At 41.5% G+C, this 16,570-nt stretch overlaps 1 long non-coding RNA gene across 1 annotated transcript; it reads left to right on the top strand.

Moving 5' to 3' along the window:
• Positions 1 to 13,093: 13,093 nt before the first annotated feature.
• LOC129737033 (uncharacterized) lies at positions 13,094 to 16,145 on the top strand. The gene is made up of 2 exons (XR_008734375.1): positions 13,094 to 14,036; positions 14,927 to 16,145. It is a non-coding gene; the product is annotated as an uncharacterized LOC129737033 (long non-coding RNA).
• The last annotated feature ends 425 nt before the right edge of the window (positions 16,146 to 16,570 follow it).

Below are 16,570 nucleotides of genomic sequence, written 5' to 3'. Positions count from 1 at the left end.
CATTTTCTTTAATTTCCAGTTTTTATATCATCATAAAATATTCAACACATGTATTTCATAGATCTGCTACCATTAGTGTCAAATGTGTTGATGCAGCTTAACTGATCTAGAAGCAAGTTTAGAAATTAATATAATATATTGTTTACAAAGACTGCCAGTTGAGAAAGTACTTTAACTGTAAATAAGGCATATTAATTCCAAGTGTGTGTGCTCAAATACAATTAAATGCCAATGTGAAACATACTCAGCAAGACTAGCGGTACACTGCAGAACCCCATTTTAGTACGAGTATGATTCTTCTACTCTTCCTGTAGCAGGCAGCATCCACTGAGGATCCAAAAGCCTCTATCTAGCAAGGATTGAGTTCGATTTTAAATTACACCTGTGAGATGAAAAGTGTGTTGAATAGATTTCATGAACAGGTTTTGTTGTGGTTAGCCAGTAACTTTAGGCAGTATCTAACTCTCTGTCAGCCTCAGCACATGCTTAGTGTGAAGGAAACTGAAATCTGAATTCTGCCCACCTTGTTTGTGTTGATTATGGTTTGGTTTTTGTTGTTGCTTTGTTTTGCATCTGTTTGCGGTCAGCAGGATTTTCAGCTGACCGTAGTTCTGAAGTTCAAGCTCTCTTCCTGGTTGTACCTCCATTTACTAACCTGTAAAGTAACAGTATTCCAGAGGATGCTTGGGAGGCTCATGCAGTATTCTGGGTAACTTTGGCTACTGACTAGAAGTTATCTAGGAAATGTAAAGTGTAAACAATGAATCAGAACAAATCATGGAAAAAAGAGTTCATCTGAAGCTGTTAAAACCAAAGATACCACCACTGACCTTGGAACTGCCGGATCACTGAAAGCTGAGATAAGTATCATGAGGTACGTGCCTTGTTCTCATAGAAGTCCTCAGGCATTTCTGCCGGAGCCAAAATCCTAGGCTAAGCAGGCCTTTGATCTGACCTGGTCCAGACATCACAGTGCAATTAGCGCTTGTCAGAGCCTGCAGCACTCTGTAATGCACTGCAGTTCTGTTGCTGGATGTGGGCTAGCGCGTAGTCTCCTGCTCTAGTCTCGAATCTGTAAATTAGTGTCTCCAGTGAAACCATGCTTTAGGCACTGAAGTTAAAGGAGCTTCTTTCACCACCAGCAGCTGATAATTTGGTCCAGAAATATGAGAGTGTACCAGAAGGAGGCTTTTTCTCATAAAAGATTTTTGCACGCATGTCTGAAGCTATAAAATTAGGGTGGATCATACAGATATAAACCTACTCTGAATAAATTTTATTTACTGAAATGAACATTTTAAGTATTCCTGTGCTTCAGCTATTTTAATTTTAAATATTTTTATTATTATTTTAGAGTTTAGTCTTGTGCGAATGTGTAGCAACTAATTTTCAGTGTGAAGTCTTCTATCCCTTTAAAAGATACATCCTGTAGCAGGTTTGATATAAAGTTTAACTTCTACACAGACAGAAATCACTTTCAAAACTGCACATCCCAAACTGAAGGATGCAATGAAGCTATTTACACAGAAATCCCTGGCAATTAAGACAAAACAAACGTGACAGCATGGAATTAAGCATGACAATAAGAAACCAAATAAAATCTTTAAATAACAGGGCAGAGGGAGAGTGAGAGACATGCTAGAAATTTGTTCAGTGGGAATTGATGTAGTCAGCTTGAGTGAGGAATATAAAACCAACGATGTGTGGATACCCCTGCCTGAACAGCACATAATTCGTGTAGAAGGGGAAGAGGTTTTATGGAGTCATGGTTAGCCCTCTGATGATCACAGCAATGAAATCAGTCCTTTTGATCCTACTGGGCACCTTGTAGTGTGTATTGTCAGGACAGGCCACTGAAATGGCTCACTTGTGAGTGCTTGTATTAGCCTCTCTCATTCTCTACCTCCGTGTATATTCAGGGCTTTCTTCCCACTTATTCCCTGCAGGACTGCAGCAGATGCACAACCTGATGCTGGAGACCAGCACAGGGAAATTGTGAAGCTGTCTCACCATAAAGATTTCCAGGCAGAGTTTCTGTACGGAGAAGCAGAGCAATGAGCTAAACCCAAGATCAAAACATAAGTGACCCCTTACCAGAGCAAGCCACTCTGTTCAACCCTGCTTTGTGTGGGCGGTTTGCAGTAGATGATCTCCGGAGGTCCCTCCTGACCTCTGCTGCGCTGTGATTCTGTAAAATGAGGTCTATTAGTGTGCGTGTCAAAGTGAGTTTTGTTGGTAGGGCAGAACATCTCCCAGCAGGAGTACAGAAAGAATTTAGGCTCCTCTAGAGAAGTCAGTTGCTCATAACAAACATCTTGATATATATGGCAAATGCCTGTGGGGAGATAGGCAGCTCCATTATTGTCTGCTGGCAATAAGACGTTTCTGCAAGTAGTTTTATTGCCATCAGTCATATTTCCCTCAAGTGCGCTCAAGGGGCAAACAAGTCTTGAATATCCAGGAGATGACTAAGGTACTGGCATAGAAGCAAGCTTCTTCAATAGTGTCAGCTTCTGACACTTAAAAAGTGATGCCATGGACATACATCTGTGCTGCTGCCCTCACAAAAAGCATTCTGGGGAAGTGGAACAATCCCTTTCTGCATAAGTCTTTCTTTCCCATTAGCTAGATTTCGAGTTTTGCAACAGTTCTGAGTCGTACTGATCTGAAACATACGGGAAACTTACATACCACAGGAATTTCCCAAATTATCAGCACCTGACACGTTTTTATGCAAGTTTCCCATTGCCTAGCTCAAAAGCCTCCCCAGAATGTCCGATGTGTGACCGTTCCTGTATATAACAGGTGAAAGCCCCAAATCCTTTCCTGCGTGTACCTGCTGACGTGCCATTTTACAAATTCTCTGTGGTTTTAAAACTGTTCCCTCTGCATAGGCCTGTCCTGAAACCCAATGCAGTTAAGCTTATAAACTTCGATCCAAATTCCATTATCTCTTTGTGACCATTTGACCTTGTAAACTTGGTTGACATTCTGGTCACTTAATTGTTATAAACAAGTAGAACCCAGAATGCCTTGGAATCTGGAGGTCTTTTAAAGTTTTGTCCCCAGCTGTCTAACCTCAGGCATCAAAGGAGGAGTCACCTTTTAAGTCTGAACCTCAGACAACCCTGTGTGCATAGTCATGAATTTCAGGTATACTGAACAAGGTCATCAATGGGAAATTCTGAAGGGAGTCTCTGGGATTGAGTTCAGAGTCCCTGGATAACGCCAGCTTCAAGAACTTCTTAAATGAACAGTTTATAAAGGAGTACATAATCCCCTCAGTATAGCAAGTTCCCCACAGAAAGCATTTGTCTTCACAAGCTGACTCCTAAATGCATTTGGAAAAAACCCTACAACATAGATAGCAGCAGGGAAGCCATCAGGCTGACTGACTTCGAAAGAAACAAGAATGGTAAACGGATGCGTTACTAGTGTGCCAAGGTTTGGCAGCATGACACGCTAAAGGAACACACAGAGCCTTACATGACTCTTCTAATACAGGCAGGGGAAGGTGAAAATTATTTACACCAAGACACTTGTGCTCTTAGGTCTTTTTACTAGGCTAGCAATTATTTGATAAAAGCTGTTTAAAGCAATTGTAAAACCTTTTTTACAAAGGCTTTATAAAAACTTGCCATAAATTAAAACTGTCACTTCCATTATTAAAAGGAGTTGAAAAACATACCTAAAAACATATGGACAGTGCTTGTGTAACTCACGTGAGCAGGTGCCTAAAAATGTAAGGAAGTGTCAGATCAGCCTGAGCACCTGCTCTCTTTACCTTTGAATGGTGGGAAGGTGTATGCCACACAGCTACCAAGATTTCTGACATCAGCATCCCTGCTGAAGTATTTCCAGTGCAGACATCTAGCATTTATCACTATTTTCCCCAGACTTCCTTGGGGAGAATTTCTCTTTCATGCGGTTTTCTTAACACGTTTGTGAGCTTTTGTTATCTGGTGAAGTCAGTTGTAAAAACTCCATGTGAGTTTTGCTGGGTTTAAGCATACAGTAATGGTATTTGTTTTGGCGTTAAGTTGCATGAATAAATGCATGTTTGCCAGAGCTGGTGAGCACCCTTCATCTGAAATTGCCATTAATGCTTCATGGAATAAAGCAAAGAGCCTCATGGATGTATTTGATTATGCACATGGCAGACCTGTAAGTAGACACTACATATAGACACAGGAAGATTACTAGTCCATCCATCACTTAAAAAGAATATTTTTCTTTTATCTTCCTCTGAGCTTTCTGTTCTTTGATTATGCTGTCATTATCAGAAAAATGAATCTCACAGTGCCTTGGTGGTATAGTTTCTCCTATGTAAGTTTTATCGACTTATGTATATCCGCTTGGAAGAGGGGACGAAATGTGGATAATGTAATCTGTGATAATAACACAGAGAAAAATGATCATAATGAGGAGTGTAGATGTGTAATGGCAAAGGAGACACTGGTCAGTGGGAAAGCAGCAAGTCTTCAGGCACTCCTGGTGGAAGAAGAGCCACCTTCTCAAAGCAGCAGACCTTAGCATCCAGTATTTTGATGTGCAGTAAACAGGGAATGTAACATTTTCCCCAACAGCTATCAGCAAGTTTTGTGCTGACCTCTAAAAGAAGAGAATATTGTGCAGCCTGTTTGGCTATAGCGGTGGGTAGGTCACACTGGCAGGTGCCTCTTCTGGAATGAGAAGTGCTCTCCCGAGAGTGGCTGGAACGAGCTTCAGTATCAGGGCTGCTGCTGGCCACTGCAGTTGCTGTCCGGCCAGCAAGGGACAAGTATTCTTCCTTGGCTTGGCGTACAATTGCAAGCCATTTGTGTTGGAGAAGGCAATGGATGTTTACTTTACTAAGCACTAGAAATAAGGTAATTTTTATTTTCTGAATCAAAAAATACTAATACCTAAATATGTTTGGGTTTATTTGTTTTTAAATGCATTTGATTTGCATAGTTTAATGATGTAATTTGTAGCTGTTTGTTTACCATTCCTCTCTCAATAGGTCAGAGTAAGAAAAACAGTTTATTTGTCACAACGTGTAGGTCTTCAATTTCGACTCAATTCAAGTCTTTTAGAAGATAAATAATTTCCTTCTTTTCCATTTCACAGGAAAGGAAAGATAAATGTAATCTTCCCTACCTGTAATTGCACTGATAAACTGTATATATATGTGGCCACAGATAAAAGTATCACATCTGTTTTAGTGACTTTGGCACTATGAAGATTACCCTGTTTATTTCTAACCATATAAATTTGGCGGTATCCCCTTTAGATTTCTTTTCTACAGCATGACAATAATCTTTGAAAAATGCATTTCTTTGCTCTGTGAGACAGGGTTGATAAGGTAAACTATTAGAATGGAGTTTAAACATTTGAGGAAATTTCAAGGACATCTGCTAGGGAGGAAGAGACTTCTTGGATTTCTCTGCGTAGCTGATATTGCTAGGTGCATGAATATCATGGATCAGTAATATTTAAAACCATTTGCATTATGAATATGCATATATGTCTAGAAACTTACAATCAGTTAATTACTTACAATTAAAGAAATGCTTCCTCCTCCTTCCTCCCCTCCTTCCTCCCTCCCTCCCTCCCTCCCCTCCTTCCTCCCTCCCTCCCTCCCTCCCTCCCTTCCCTCCTTCCTTCCTTCCTTCCTTCCTTCCTTCCTTCCTTCCTTCCTTCCTTCCTTCCTTCCTTCCTCCCTCCCTCCCTCCCTCCCTCCCCCCGGGATTTCCAGATGACCTCCTGCTCAGCAGTGCTCGCTGCTGCAGTCCCCTGCCCCGGCTGCCCACAGCCACTGGCTCTGCGCAGAGGCCTGGCTGGCGAGGAGCTGTTTTACCACCTCAGGCTTTGACAGAAGCAGCAGCACTTTGCCCACTACTGCCTTGATTGCTCCCGGAGACTTGCAGTTAATTGGACAGAGCATTCCAGATGTGTCCCTCCTTCCAGGTAGCTATTTAAAGGTCATAGGGAGGGCTGCCAGCTCTGTCAGACATAGCCGAGCAGTGAGGGAAGAAGGAATTGAATCAAATTATTTATCCCCTTCTGCATAAAGCGTTATTCCTAGTGATCTTTTCCCCTGTTGCTTTGTCCTATTAAGTGTGTATGAAGACTTGCCACTGTTTTCTGCTGGAGTCTGTTTCACAGTCATACGAACCTTAAGACAATTTTTCCTGTAATTCTGGCTGAAGATTCCTGTCTTTTTCTTGGTGTCATTACTTTACTCTTGGTTGCACTCTGTTGCTCACTGTTCTCCTTCAGTGATCTCCAGATGCATGTTAATGTGTCCCACAAAGTGCTGGGTTATCTTGACGTGATGCTCATAGTTGGGCGGGGGCAGCAGAAGCACTGGCTGTCTCAGTAGCCCAGGCAATGTTTTGCCCTCCTTATACAGTGCCGTCGGCCAGTACATCATCTAACTTTTTTTTTGCATGTATGTGGGAATGTAAAAGGTGTGTATGCTTCATGACAGCTGTCCACGCGTAAATGAATTTCATCGCCAGCAAATTTCTAGAGGCTGGAATTGAGCCCAAGAGTCCTTGTATTCATGTTAGACTGCACTACCTTCTAGTGGCATTTTACAATATTTCCTCCCTTTTAACTACTTAGCACTTGCTGACAGTGATCAGGAGACTCTGAGGCACAGCTAAACTAAACAAGGTAGCTTTTCAGTTTCTAATAAATTACAATGCTTTTATTTTCCCAGGAGCAGCAGAAATAGCATGCCAAAAATGTCATTCTGTTTCATGGTCTTTGTTCCCATCAACCTGTAACTGAAATGTCAAAGAATATGCTTGCTGTCTTTTAATGCCAGTCCGCATATCACACAAAATCTGCTTGATGTAAATGAATTCATGGTTGACAGTTAGACTAAATAATGGATAGGTATGTTGAAATGTAAGCAGGCATTCTCCAAATACAGAACTGAAGTTAGAAGTGGTCGTGTTTAAGAGTCCATGAAGCGATGTTGGAATAGATACTTGCTTGTTAGTAGTTTCATTTTACTTTGTGAGTTGTTTTTCTGCAAACAGAAATAATAAATTATAAACCCAATTGGTTTAGATTAAATTATAATAAGAGTATTTCAGGCTGTGTTCTGCATGGGTGACAATGCAGGAAGACTGTAACTAACTGCAAATGTGCTCGTAAGGGATCGGATTCTGGCCGAGCTTTTTGAGCGTGTGCATGTAAATTCACAGGTAGGCCAGGCCTGAGCTGGTGCGCTGGTTCCAGCTGAGCACAGGGTCTCATTCAACGTGATGTGCTGGCTGATCCTTGATTATTAAACCATCTTTTGACCCAGAAGAGGCGTTAAGAACAGGGGTTTCTTTCCAGGGCAGTTTTGTCTACTAAAAGGGTGCAGCCCACCTGTAACATTGTAACCTGATTTTTAGACAGCAAGAGCTGAGCTTACAATTTAAATGACGAGAAACCACTGATCTTTCCCTGAAAGAGCCACATAAAAGCTCAACGAATTCCTTGGCCACAGCCTGGCAAGGCAGGGAGGGAGGAACAAGTTGTGCTGTGCTGGATTAGTCAAGGTTGTACTTGCTGCAATGACAAAGGTGCAATGGCATAATCTGTTCTTTATGCCCATGAGCAACAAAGTCTGTGAACTGTGCCTTTGCCACCTCTTCACAGTAACAGGGCATTATTACCTTAGCATCTGATTCCCAAATGTATAAGTGTTGCTGCTTTAATTTTAATCTTTTATGACAGAGACCTGTTAAAAGTTTGGCAGCATTCTGATCAAGTAGCTAGATGCTGCAGTGCAGTCAGGTGGACAAGGAAGTGAAATCTATGTTCTGTCTACCTGCTGCACGTATAGATATTTTATATATACATATAATGAGATAAGAAACTAGAGTACGCAACTCAGTAAACAAGGGGGAAAAACTGAAACAAAAGTGGCAGCAGCGTGTTGCCCTTCATCCGGACTCAGGATCGCTCGCCGCCCTCTGGGTGTTCATCAGGCTGAAGCTTCAGTGCATGAACAGTAAGCCGCGGAAGCTTAGTTATTTGCTATCAGCTTTGTGGAAAAATGTCATTGTCTCCAAGTGAGACAAACTTCTTTTTCTTTTTCTTTTCCTGCCTAAGCTGTAAAACATTACATACCTGTTCAGACAAATCGTGTAGGACAGCTATATCCCGCTGTAAAACGTTGCCTCTTTTGAAATTTGGTCTTACCCTTCAGAGACCTACTGCCTGCACAGGACTTACCTTACTACTTTCCCAAGCATACACATTTGAGTGTTTTTTAAAAAGTAAGACTGAGTTTAACAAAATCTGTGACGTCATAGTTTGGCTTTAGAGGAAAACATAGTGGAAGATGTTAAATTGCATGTTTTTGTGATCATTTAAGGTCAGTCAGTAGAAATTTCTATGACTCCATTCTGTAGAAGTAAAATTGCACCCATAAAATGTAAGGACAGGTGGTTGTGAAAATACTGTGGTTTTCTCTGATGTATTTACTTGCTTCGGTGGACAAGAGGAAGGTCTGCAAGAAAGGTGCCCAGACCAAGATTAAATTTAAAATATTCAGTATAGAGGCTGCTGTAAGGCCAGATAGAGTTGTTATATTCAGTATAGAGCTGTTGTAGGCCATTTCAGTGCTCATAGAAATCACAGTTGCAGCACACCCCTCGGCACGACACTAGATGTTATTGCAGTGCTTCCATCTAACTCCAGTGGAGACTAGTTTATTTCATTAATTGGGGCTTTTTAGCTGATTTCCAGCTGCCCGTTGCTCATCCTGAGTTACATGGGAACATCGCTTGCGGGGCCGTTCGGCAACACAGATCAAGGGATGATCCCAGTTAAAATTAAAATTAAAATGAGCCTCAAAACAGCAGAGCAGCGCAAGCAAAAGGGTGTCTGTTGCCAAGAAAAATGTTCCAGGCTGACTTTTTTATTGACTCTGCATTGATGTGGATGAACCTGCAAGGGCAGAGCAGCAGGGAGTTCCTTCCCTCCTCGCCATTCACGTGTTACGGTGGCAGCCAGGAGCCCTGGTCACGGACGAGGGACAAGGTCGTTCTTGTGTTGCAATACAAGGGGGCAGATGGGGCTTTCTCAGAAGGAACTTGGGTCAAGGCAGACGTCTGTAGAATCAGCCTTTCTGGTACCTTGCTGTCCTCAGTCAGCCATTCAGCTGGGACGATGAATGATACATGGTTTTACTGCCCACTCCTGCCAGTTAATTTAGGTCTTATGAACACATACTGATGGACTTCTTCACAACACTGAAGGGATATGTTTGCATCAAAAAGAAAAATCTTCATTTATATCTTAAAACCGTGAACACGTCGTGAGGGTTTTTTTTATTTGTTACTTTGTGTAATTTGTTTGAAGAGAAAAAACTTCCCTGGCTGGAAAACTAAAAGCCTCAAGGAAGTTCTTAAATCATTAAACAACTTGAAATAATTTAACACAAGATAATCCTATTGCCATCACAATCACTGGGAGGGGAACAGATCCTGTAATTCACATATTTGGAGTAGAGAAGCAGATAGTTGGGGAAGAATTTAGCGTGTTACCTCCTCATAGTAGCTGAGAACACATAAAAGAAGAAATAACTTGATCTTATGGTTCTGATGACTGAAATTAGCATTTACACCAAATCATCTGAATGAAATTCCTGTCAAAGAGTTTAACTTCTAAATATTATTTTCCTACTACCTCTCAATTCAATTGCTAGTTATGGCTGAGAGATTCCTGTCATTTTTATAATGAATGGTGATTCAGAACCCATCTCAAGTTTTGTTAAAAGTACTTGTGAATCGATGATCTAATAAAATAGGCAGATAAACCATGATTTTTTTAAAAAAAGGATTTAAGGAACTGTTCTGATCACTTGCATGCTAAGGTTCATTCTCCTGTCCTTTCTCATACTTAACAGTTTAACTCAGCTGTGAAGCTTGAAAAACAGAGATCCGAAGCAAAGGGAGCAAAAATATTCTTGGTGCAGTTCTAACACATCACCTGGGCCTTAAGCAAAGAGTCGGGGAGGGAGGGAGACTCCAGAGGCTTTCACATCCCACGTATGCGAGTGCTTCCAGAGAAGTCTGGATAATGTAGGTCTGCAGTTCTGCTAGGAAGGGCAGAGCGAGCCACGCTCCAATACTCTCCCCTCTCCCAGAACTAGCTTTTGTGCAGCCGAGCAATCAGCCCATTCAGGAAACTGATCTGGCCCCAAAGCAAAAAATTATTAATATTCAGCCTAATCAGCTTCCTGATTAAGTTGGCTGCAGGGCCCAATACGCCATGCTGGTGCCGCACGAGAGGGAGAGCATGCAAGCTTGAAGATGGGGAAGAAAAAGGCAAGATCAGCATTAAATCAATTTGACCATGAAACTGCTCTTCAGGTCTAATAAACCGCATAATGAATCGCTGCTCAAAGCTCTGGTGTAAAAACCTTTAATGTGTGTCTAAACCAGAGCTTTATTCAGAAGCGACTGGCGGAGGACGGCTAGCGGGGCGACAGTTTGCCTGCATCAAGTGGTGTTTTTCACCAGTCAGACTACCGGGGACACATCCATCCCGTGCCTGCACTCCTCTGCCAGCGCCAGCACACGGGACCATCGGTCCAGTGCAGCGGCTCCTCGAGAGACGCGGGGGGAGGCAGGAGCCCCTCTGGTGAGCGCACCGGCAGTTACCTTCCCTTCAAATGTGTCTGCTCCATCTCCTGAGCTATCTCTGGGGGCCCTTCCACACTTCACTCCAAGACTTTCCCAGATGGCTACTCTGCAACCCAGATGTTGTTTATTTATTCATTTGTCACTTTAAAAGGAATAAGACCAAGGAGGGAATAGAATGAGAGGTGTGTGTTCTGCCAAGGAAAAAGAAGGGTGTCAGTTTCCAGCCTGTGCATTTCTGAGGTCGAGAGGGCCTTCACGAACTGTTGCTCCTCTCTCAAAAGAATATCCCCCGTTCTTTTTCTGCTAGAAGGCTTCTGCTTGGCAAGGAGCTGGGCTTTAGAAACTCCATTTCTAAAAACATGTCATTGTTGTGGGCACTCAACAGGAGGTATTTATGTGTGGTGCCTGGGATACTTCTCTCTGCTAATGATGAGGTTAGTAACAAGCCGGTTTGTGACAGCCTGTGGTAGCAATCCATGAATGCCTCTGCAATGCCGGGGTGAGGTATGACTCTGCTTCTGGCTGTTCCTCCATCGGGTTAAAATACGTGTTTGTAGCCATGCTAAGGTGGCTACATGCCGCATGAAAGGTATGTAGTGCCACTGCATTTTCAGGGACCTGTTTCAAAGGCACAGCTAGCAGTCCCCTGCTGACAGCCCCATCAGATCATAGCATCACTCACTGACGTGCAGAGACTCCAGTATTGATGAGATCAGCCTTTTGCAAGAGTTCAAATAATAGCGAGTGAAGAAACCCTGGGTGCAAAAGTTGAAGCATCGACAGCCATCCCTCTGGGGAATTCCAGGCCGTGCAGTTCTCTAGGCCATGCAAGACCTTTTCTACCACACTGCTGTGCTGAGTAATGGGGCTCTGGGAATTGCACAGTTCGTTCAAAATGTTGCTGAAGAGATTGAGGAGAACTGGGGCTGCAACCAGTATCTTTAATGATAATTCTATAAAGACTGTCTCTCCTGTCCGTTCATTCGTCAGGAAGCATTTTTATCGCAGATGTAGCTATTGAACATTTGTCAACCAATACTAAATAGAATAGAAAACCTGGCACTTCACATGCAGCACCCAGTTCTCTCTCTCCCTCCCGAGTGGGATGTAGGTGTTCAAGCAGAGCCTGCAGCCTGTGACATTTTTGTCCGTGGATGCTGTGGTTTGTTTTCTAGGTGGGAAATAGCCGTGTTGCTGTCTGAATGAGCACCTGGCAAAGAGGCGGCTGGGGCTTCCCCTTGGCTGGCTCCCACACAATCTGTAACGGCCACGCTTCTTGTTTTACTTACGGATACAAGGGCTGATGTGCTTGTGTCCTCCACACCACTGATCGCAGCAGCAGCTGGAGTAAATTTCGATCTTGTGGTTAGCAATGCTCAGAGCCTGAAGATAAGTTTTAATTCAGCTTGCAGAAGCTTTTGTTTTGTTGGAAAATTGTTCATATTCATTTGTTGAAGCATCTTCTAGGAAAGCTCACAGGCACTTTCAGGCTTTGACCGGATGGAGCTCATTAACCTCCACCCAAGCTAAATGTCAATTTACATATTAATGTCAGTTTTCTTTTACTTCAGTGTCCTCAGTCACATTTTTTAGAAAATGAAATTCTTAAAATAATTATTAAGCTACAAAATCACAACATTTAAGATATCGCCACCTGGTGTATTTCTCCAGTAGGAGCTATTACATTAGGCACTGCAGACTGTGGGCTTGCTCTCTAGCTGTCTCAGAAGTGAAAGGCGGGCTTTAAGGAATTCTAGAGAAAGTAAAAAAAATTAAATTTGGTAAAAAAGGAATATATGAAAATTCTGGAGAGCATTGAATGGGCCTTTTTTTAACTTTAGATCAGCAGAACAAATCCATCTGTAATTGGTAATTAAAAAGATTAATAGCAGTGAGTAACAATGAAAGAGAAGAGACCGTATTTCACCTTTTGCAGTATATGCACATAGAAGGTAAATCTGTAGGACAAAAAATTAGGAAATTTTTGCATCCATGTAATAAACACACTGAGCTTGCTCCCAAGAGACATCATTAACATTAATTTAAATGTCCTACCCCTTTGGGCAGAGATTTTTTTGTTTGAAAAGGAAATTTAGTGGTCAAAGACTCATGCCATGAGCTAAGTAACAACCAAAAGGGAAATACAAGAAAAGATTTGAAAACCATTTTCCATAACTCTGTTTTTTTTGTGTTGCTTGCATCTTTCTTTGAAGCAGCTTGTGATGCTTGTTCTTAAAGTGGGATTTTTTTCTAGGAATAAAATCTATTTTCTTCCTATTCTAGGAAGACTTTGTTACTTTTATGCAGCATTTCAGAAATAAATTTCCTCAAGCCATATCTGTGGTTTGTATTCCTTTTGAAAGGAATAATTTTACTGTATTTCACTGGTTCTTGGAAAAGTCAAAGCAACATGTTGCCAGGATAAGTAAAAATATGCATGCAGAGCGTCTGAGCCAGCGGAGCTTTAGCACTCATCCAAACAGGAAACAAAAAACGTACCAATTCTTTGGCCTCTAGCAGCTTGTAAAGCGGATGGTTCATATTCATAAAAATACTGGCAACTGATTTTCAGTGTACACAGTGCAGCAAGGAGCCCTGTTTTGACCCAGCCTGCATCAGGAGGTGGCAGTTTCTCTTTTCAATTTCAAAAAAGGAAAACATTTGTTTAACACTAGAATCACTACGGATGGGTGTATTTCTGCTCCTGTGGGACAGCACAAGGGACTTATGAACTCTTTGGTCTTTGAAACCTTCCTCTCAAATACACAAGGTGTGATTTGTTGCTTCCTGTTATCGCGCTCCTTCAGTAGGACCCAAGAGGTGCTAGCATTTGCAGATCAGCGGGTGCTCCCAAAGAAGTAAATCTGTGAGCTCAGCCAAAAGTCATATTTGCACTGCTACCACTTTTGGGCACTGCTTGGGTACATGTGCCCAGAACTAAGAGGAAGCATTCTTGACCATGGAACAGACTCTTACAGGCAAGGTGAGAGGGGAGGTAAAGTAGCATGACTAAACTTTTCCATTTCTGCCGTTAATAGCTCTGGTCTTGGTCCAGTACCCTGTGATCCAATTTCTAGGTTATGGTGAGTGTATGATACATATTTTTGTCACCTTGGAAATGTGAAAATACTTACTAACTGGCTGAAGAACTTCACGGTGACGGGAAAGTAACTTTTTGTAGCTAGGAGCACCCTGAAGTTTATAGATCTAAGCATGGTAGAAGCTACAGGTGAACTAGCTGCATATGCAGATCAGTGCATTCGTGTAACACACCGACAGCGCCAGCCGCCTGCTCTGTCCCGCACTGAGAGAGCTAACCTTGTGTGCAACTCACTGTGGGTGGTGAGACAAGGCTCACGTTCTGTGTTGCTCTAAGCATCATGCAAGACTGCAGAAGTGGTAAGTGTGCAGAGTTACTTTCTGAATCTTTTCAAATCTGCAAGTGTTTGGTAAACTCTTAGTGTTGGGTTTACTGTAGGTACTTTTAGAAATCTTTGTTTTACTGTGCATCTGTGCGAGTGTTCCAACATTAATGTATGAATACAGTTTGATGAGGGTGTTCTGCAAATAAAAATCACATAGAGACACAAAATGAGCATTAGATAAAATGCAATCAGAAAAATGAACTCCAAACAAGTAAGATGATAGTGCAGAAATGTAAAACCTATTTTATTTTCAGAGATACCTGCAAAACTGTTGTTAGTCCCATCCAGTGACGGTAGCTGATAGGCAGAGATGCATCTCGGTTGCTTTATCTCAGGAAGGATAGCTACCATGTTCCCAGAAGACAATTCCATGCTGATCTCCAGAACCGATAGGGTTTGGCCAAGCTCCAAATTAATCTCTTATTAAAAAATGCTTATGGCATATAATGTCACCAAAAAAGTTTAACAAATCTCATTTCCCCTTTTAAGTTGTTCTGATGAATACGGTAACTGAAGACACAGGGGAGAAGTCCACAGCCCTTTACAAATCTGAGTCCATTATACATACATTATTTATATCGCAGACTGGGGTGAAATCTTGGTCTGTTGAGCACTGAATTTTTACAGCAGAGTGAAGAGAGATTATTCAAAGCAGGTGTTTCTTGATTGCAGTGCACTAGGGACAATGCTGAGAGCTGAACAGATCCCGCATTTACCCTTTCAGCTGAATGATGCAGTGGTTTACTGTTACTACACAGGGCAATAAAATAAATTGCGTTGGAAAACAAGGCAGGCTGGGTGGCTTTAAACTGCTGAGTTTTGATTGCACTTTGTGTCTTTTAACTTTTGTTTGCTTTCATTTAGGCCTTTATACCAGTGTAATGATACGAAGAGACAAACCTGTTCATTAAAATGGAGATAAACCCACATGTAATGGCTAAAATTCAGCACAACCCTCCAACGTGCCCTCCACTCGGATCATTGGCCTCGTGTGGTATTTCAGCAATGTTCACCAGTGTTGATACCCCACAGCAGGGCTGTTTGCCTCCTTCCCCTGCATATGAAGAAAGGAAGGGAAGAAGAAAGGAAAAATTGAAAAAACAAGTTTTACTCTGTAAATTTTTAAACATCGAGTAAGACTCTGCTTTAAGTACATTTTAATGCATTGCCATAAAGTACTTTCAAATAGGCTGGACCGCCTGAAGTTAATATAATGCAATGAGATTTCTTCTAGGAACACAAAGCGTGCATTTTCTGCCATGCCAATGTGAAACTGAGTGGGGGTTACCTGGCGCGTGTGTACCGATTCTTTTAAAGAAAAGACCTGTATATGACCTGTAGTATTGCTACGCCAATGATGTCTTGGTCTTTTTAATAGGGCATTAATGACTACTCTCAGTGAACAACCTGCCTCTTGGTCGGGTTTTTCATTTGATAGCACATCTGGGTCTTTCTGACAGAATATGAAATCTCTGACTTTAGCCACCTGTTCTATACAGTCAGCCCATGTTTTATCATTTCCAAGTAATACTTGAAAGGGCAGAAAAATACGAAGAAAGCAATCCATGCAGATAAGTCTCTGGAAAACAAGAAAAGGTCATTAAACCTTTTAAAGTTTGGCCAACTAAATCCCAGATCTTACAAGTTAGCCACCAAGATAGGTCACCAAGCTCAAAAGTAAGGAAAAACAAAGTGAAGCAATTTAGCTGCTGCTGCTAATATGGTTTTGGCTTATCTTTGAGATCCTTCTTGAATACCTTTTAATTAATTAAATTACATAAATTCTTTTGAATTGGACTATTATGAGATTTGTTTCTGCCTATTTCAGAAAGAGTTAATAAAGGTGCCACAACAAAATCTACAGGACTAAAAGAAACGAAATCTCTGTTGAAGAGTGGAGAAAGAGCCGATTTCCTCCCACTCATGAGATCCAGCTCTACAGAGGATTTTATCCCTTTTTTTCAGAGCCAGGACAAAAGCTATGCATGTTTTAGCACTATTTAAATACTTGGCACTTGCATACGATGTGATTTCAATATGTTGTAGTAAAAGGCATTTTGAGAAAATAAAAGCATGATTTTTACATGTGTGCTTCTAACTTGACTAAAAATTTCTGGAAGTAGTATCGTGACTGGCATGAGCTCTCTCTTAATATGCTGAGGTCTTCAAATAGAAGATACATTTGTTAAACTGCATATGTGATCAAATCCTGAAAATAATAAAACCGCAATCGTGTCCCATGTGGAACTTTACTGTCTAGAAAGGAAGATGAATCAGACCCTATGTAGTCTGCTAAAACCTTAATTATTAAGTTTTTTTAAGTGGACAACACTAATACACTATACCAACTGTTCTAGGAGAAGTGGATATTAACAGCTATGCCCTGCATTAAATAGTACTTTTGTCACAGCGATAAATAAATACTGCAGGGAAAATACACTGCTATTGGCTGTGGGGAAAAAAATGCAACCCTTGTTTCACCCATAAATGAATGTTCTCTTGTAATTT

Source organism: Falco cherrug, chromosome 1 (assembly GCF_023634085.1).
Source record: "Falco cherrug isolate bFalChe1 chromosome 1, bFalChe1.pri, whole genome shotgun sequence".
NCBI classification, from domain to species: domain Eukaryota; kingdom Metazoa; phylum Chordata; class Aves; order Falconiformes; family Falconidae; genus Falco; species Falco cherrug.
This window is presented reverse-complemented; position numbering and strand designations above follow the sequence as displayed.